Below are 5,690 nucleotides of genomic sequence, written 5' to 3'. Positions count from 1 at the left end.
TAAGCAAAGCTTAGTGAATGCAATAATTATACACATACATATATAATATATCTACTTGCAAACACTTACACGCATACCGTATACATGCTAGTAAACACAATTAGCTTATCGTCATAAATGCAAGCTATAACCTCCAATAACCAAGCTAGAATAACAATAGCATATTTAACTTGAACAAATATAATATGCTTACACTATAACACAATAACCATGGTTAACTAATCGAACGAGGGAACGGTGTTTAAAGACCGTCGGAGTTCACAACAACCATTAGTGCACTTAACACTTCGTACACTAAACCCACGGGTGGCATCTTAACACGTCGATACTTCACCCTGGGTGGCATCTTAACACGTCGACACTTCACCCCGAGTGGTGTCTTAACACTTCGACACTTAACTCTTCATTTTACTTGAGGTGGCATCTTAACACGTCGATACTTCACCTCGAGTGACGCCTTAACACATCGGCACTTCACCCGTTAATCTCTTGGAGTGGCATCTTAGCACATCGATGCTTCACTCCCGAGTGGCATCTTAACACATTGACACTTCACTCGTTACATGAACGTGGTGTCTTAGCACATCGACACTTCACATCTCACGCTACACAAATAAACACATTATATATCTACGCATATAATTATTCCACTCACCTTACGCCTTCGGTGAAACAATAAACCAAGCTTGAAACTTCAAGGTAACGCACCTATTACAAAGTATAAATAATCAATCATTCGTTCAAGTTGGTCAAACTCACAACACTCACCATTACTAGGTCATTTTGACCAATTTGGACACTTAACCCTAAAATTGGGTCAACTCACACCAAAACCTTAACATTAGCCAAGATAGGTTTAAAACACATTTCAACACAAGGTTTATGCATTAATCACAAACATTAACTAACCTAGGTCCGTTTTGACCCGTTTGATCAATTTAAGGTCAACACACCCATTTCGGGTCATCCACTAACCCACACAATGCCCACTTACATATATATAGGTGTGATAGCAATTTACTAACTAATTTAAGTTCATAAACATCAATCTAACACTTTGAAAACCCTAGTTAGTCATCTTTGAGTCTACATGACCCAAATTCACCCAAAACACCCAATTCACCCACAAATGGGTTTTAAGTTCATCATTTACCCCAAACCCTAACCCTTAATCAAATTAAATAAGGAAATTAAGATTAAAGCATACCACTACACTCAAAATGTAGCTAGGAAGTAGACGAACAACTTTATAACTTGAGCTTAAGCAAGATTCCTTCTTCTTCTTCTTCTCCAAAATGAGTTTTCTCACACTAGGATCTTACTCTCTCTCTAGAATTTAAGTGATAAGGTTGAAGTAGATGGAAATGGAGTAAATGAGGCTCTAAGACTGATCTAGGGCCTTTAATTTGTGCCCTCATGTGTAATTACCAAAAAGCCCTCAAAATATCTAATTTAAAAAGGAAGAAGTGAACTGTCAGCATTTGACGCGGCGCGCCATTACCCTGCACGGTGCACGGATGGCCTGGGAAGATTTCTTCTTCATTTAAATATGTATAACAAAACCCCCACTTCAAGTATCGTAAATACACTTATGTACACTACAAATATTTGGGTCTTACAACTCTCCCCCACTTGAATCGGAGCGCGTCCTCGCGATCCATGCCACATGACAAGAGGGAAGATAAACTAACACGAATTCTTCGGGCTCCCAAGTATACTCGAAACCTTTACTACGATGCCATTGAACTTTAAAAGTCCTAACCTCTTTATGTCTCAACCTTTTGATCTTCTCATCAAGTATAGCAATCGGCTCCTCAATATACTCTAACTTGTTGTTTAGCTCAATTTCGTCTAATGGCACCCAAGATGAATCATCCGCAAGACACTTACGGAGATGGGAAACATGAAATGTATTATGAATCCCCGCAAGCTCTTCGGGTAATTCCAAATGATACGCGACTTCACCAACACGAGCTAAAACCTTAAATGGTCCAATAAATCGAGGAGCTAACTTTCCCCGTTTTCGAAATCGAATAATACCTTTCCATGGCGAAACCTTAAGCATCACCATGTCACCTTCTTGAAATTCGATCGTTCGTCTACATTTATCGGCATACGACTTTTGTCTATCTTTAGCCTTCTTTAAATGATCCCGAATAATATCAATCTTGTTATTCGTCTCCAAAACCAAATCGATACTCCCGATTTCTCTTTGACCTATTTCACCCCAACAAATTGGAGTTCGACATTTTTGCCCATATAGCTGTAGTGACCCGAACTTTTCCATGTTTATATATATATTAAATGAAATTGTTATTTACATGATTAAGTGTTTCCAACATGTTAAGCAATCAAACTTGTTAAGACTTGATTAATTGAAATAGGTTTCATATAGACAATTGACCACCCAAGTTGACCGGTGATTCACCAACGTTAAAACTTGTAAAAACTATACGATGACATATATATGGTTATATATATAGTTAACATGATTTTATTATAAGTATGTATCTCATTATGTATTTTAACAATGAGTTATATACATAAAATGAGACTATTAATTTAAGAAACTCGAAAACGATATATATAACGATTATCGTTATAACAACGTCTTACTAGGTACATATGAATCATATTAAGATATTGATACACTTGGTTAATTATGTTAAATGATAAGTAAATATATTATTAAGTGTATTAACAATGAAATACATATGTAAAAATAAGACTACAAACTTAATGATTTCGAAACGAGACATATAGGTAACGATTATCGTTGTAACGACATTTAACTGTATATATATCATACTAAGATATATTATATATCATAATATCATGATAATATAACAATTTAACATCTCATTTTTTAAAATAAACAATGGGTTAACAACATTCAACAAGATCGTTAACCTAAAGGTTTCAAAACAACATTTACATGTAACGACTAACGATGACTTAACGACTCAGTTAAAATGTATATACATGTAGTGTTTTAATATGTATTCATACACTTTTTAAAGACTTCAAGACACTTATCAAAATACTTCTACTTAACAAAAATGCTTACAATTACATCCTCGTTCAGTTTCATCAACAATTCTACTCGTATGCATCCGTATTCGTACTCGTACAATACACAGCTTTTAGATGTATGTACTATTGGTATATACACTCCAATGATCAGCTATTAGCAGCCCATGTGAGTCACCTAACACATGTGGGAACCATCATTTGGCAACTAGCATGAAATATCTCATAAAATTACAAAAGTATGAGTAATCATTCATGACTTATTTACATGAAAATAAAATTACATATCCTTTATATCTAATCCATACACCAACGACCAAAAACACCTACAAACACTTTCATTCTTCAATTTTCTTCATCTAATTGATCTCTCTCAAGTTCTATCTTCAAATTCTAAGTGTTCTTCATAAATTCCAAAAGTTCTAGTTTCATAAAATCAAGAATACTTCCAAGATTGCAAGTTTACTTCCAAGTTTTCTAAATCCATTCCAAGTAATCATCCAAGATCAAGAAACCTTTGTTACTTACAGTAGGTTATCTTTCTAATGCAAGGTAATAATCATATTTAAACTTTAATTCAATTTCTATAACTATAACAATCTTATTTCGAGTGGAAATCTTACTTGAAATTGTTTTCGTGTCATGATTCTGCTTCAAGAACTTTCAAGCCATCCAAGGATCCTTTGAAGCTAGATCCATTTTTCTCATTTCCAGTAGGTTTATCCAAGGAACTTGAGGTAGTAATGATGTTCATAACATCATTCGATTCATACATATAAAGCTATCTTATTCGAAGGTTTAAACTTGTAATCACTAGAACATAGTTTAGTTAATTATAAACTTGTTCGCAAATAAAAGTTAATCCTTCTAACTTGACTTTTAAAATCAACTAAACACATGTTCTATATCTATATGATATGCTAACTTAATGATTTAAAACCTGGAAACACGAAAAACATCGTAAATATATTTTGAACATACTTTGATATATATGTATATATTGTTATAGGTTCGTGAATCAACCAGTGGCCAAGTCTTACTTCCCGACGAAGTAAAAATCTGTGAAAGTGAGTTATAGTCCCACTTTTAAAATCTAATATTTTTGGGATGAGAATACATGCAGGTTTTAGAAATGATTTACAAAATAGACACAAGTATGTGAAACTACATTCTATGGTTGAATTATCAAAATCGAATAGGCCCCTTTTTATTAAGTCTGGAAATCTAAGAATTAGGGAACAGACACCCTAATTGACACGAATCCTAAAGATAGATCTATTGGGCCTAACAAACCCCATCCAAAGTACCGGATGCTTTAGTACTTCGAAATTTATATCATATCCGAAGGGTGTCCTGGAATGATGGGGATATTCTTATATATGCATCTTGTTAGTGTCGGTTACCAGGTGTTCACCATATGAATGATTTTTATCTCTATGTATGGGATGTGTATTGAAATATGAAATCTTGTGGTCTATTGTTACGATTTGATATATATAGGTTAAACCTTTAACTCACCAACATTTTTGTTGACGTTTAAAGCATGTTTATTCTCAGGTGAATACTAAGAGCTTCCGCTGTTGCATACTAAAATAAGGACAAGATTCGGAGTCCATGTTTGTATGATATTGTGTAAAAACTGCATTCAAGAAACTGATTTCGATGTAACATATTTGTATTGTAAACCATTATGTAATGGTCGTGTGTAAACAGGATATTTTAGATTATCATTATTTGATAATCTACGTAAAGCTTTTTAAACCTTTATTTATGAAATAAAGGTTATGGTTTGTTTTAAAAATTAATGCAGTCTTTGAAAAACGTCTCATATAGAGGTCAAAACCTCGCAACGAAATCAATTAATATGGAACGTTTTTAATCAATAAGAACGGGACATTTCAGTTGGTATCCGAGCGTTGGTCTTAGAGAACCAGAAAATTTTCATTAGTGTGTCTTATCGAGTTTGTTAGGATCCATTAGTGAGTCTGGACTTCGACCGTGTTTTCTTTAAAAATGATTGCTTAACATTTTTGTTGGAAAGTATATATTATTAACATGTATATATTATGTGATATATTAATCTCTTAACATGTTTGATATTGTGTGATAGATGTCTACCTCTAGCATAAATCCCATTGACTCACCTAATAATAACGAAGAGTCGAATATATATTGGACTGATTCACAAGTTCCCGAAGAAGAACCGGAAGAAGAATCAGAACCGGAAGAAGAATCAGAACCGGAAGAGGAGGAACCGGAGGAGGAAATAGAACCGGTGGGAGAAATAATAAAACGATTAAGTAAAAGAAAATCCTCAACCAACCGAACAAGGTTAATTATGGTCAATGGTGTTTCCGCCAAGGAAGCAAAATATTGGGAGGATTACCAATTCTCCGATGAATCGGATTCCGACGAGAATTCCAATGATGTTATAGAAATTACCCCAACTGAATTTAAAAAGGCAAAAGAAAATAATAAGGGAAAGGGCATAATAATAGAGAAATCTAATTCCAACCTCGATGAACTTTATATGTATCGTCAACCCCTGAAGCCCTTAAGTTGTAACAATGACCTGGGAACCTCTAAACCACCAGGTTTTTCTAAACCGTTGTGGAAAACGACAGCTCGTATTAGGGGAACATCATATATACCTAGAAACT

The sequence above is a fragment of the Rutidosis leptorrhynchoides genome, chromosome 11, assembly GCF_046630445.1.
Source record: "Rutidosis leptorrhynchoides isolate AG116_Rl617_1_P2 chromosome 11, CSIRO_AGI_Rlap_v1, whole genome shotgun sequence".
NCBI lineage: Eukaryota > Viridiplantae > Streptophyta > Magnoliopsida > Asterales > Asteraceae > Rutidosis > Rutidosis leptorrhynchoides.
Note: the sequence above shows the minus strand (reverse complement) of the source record.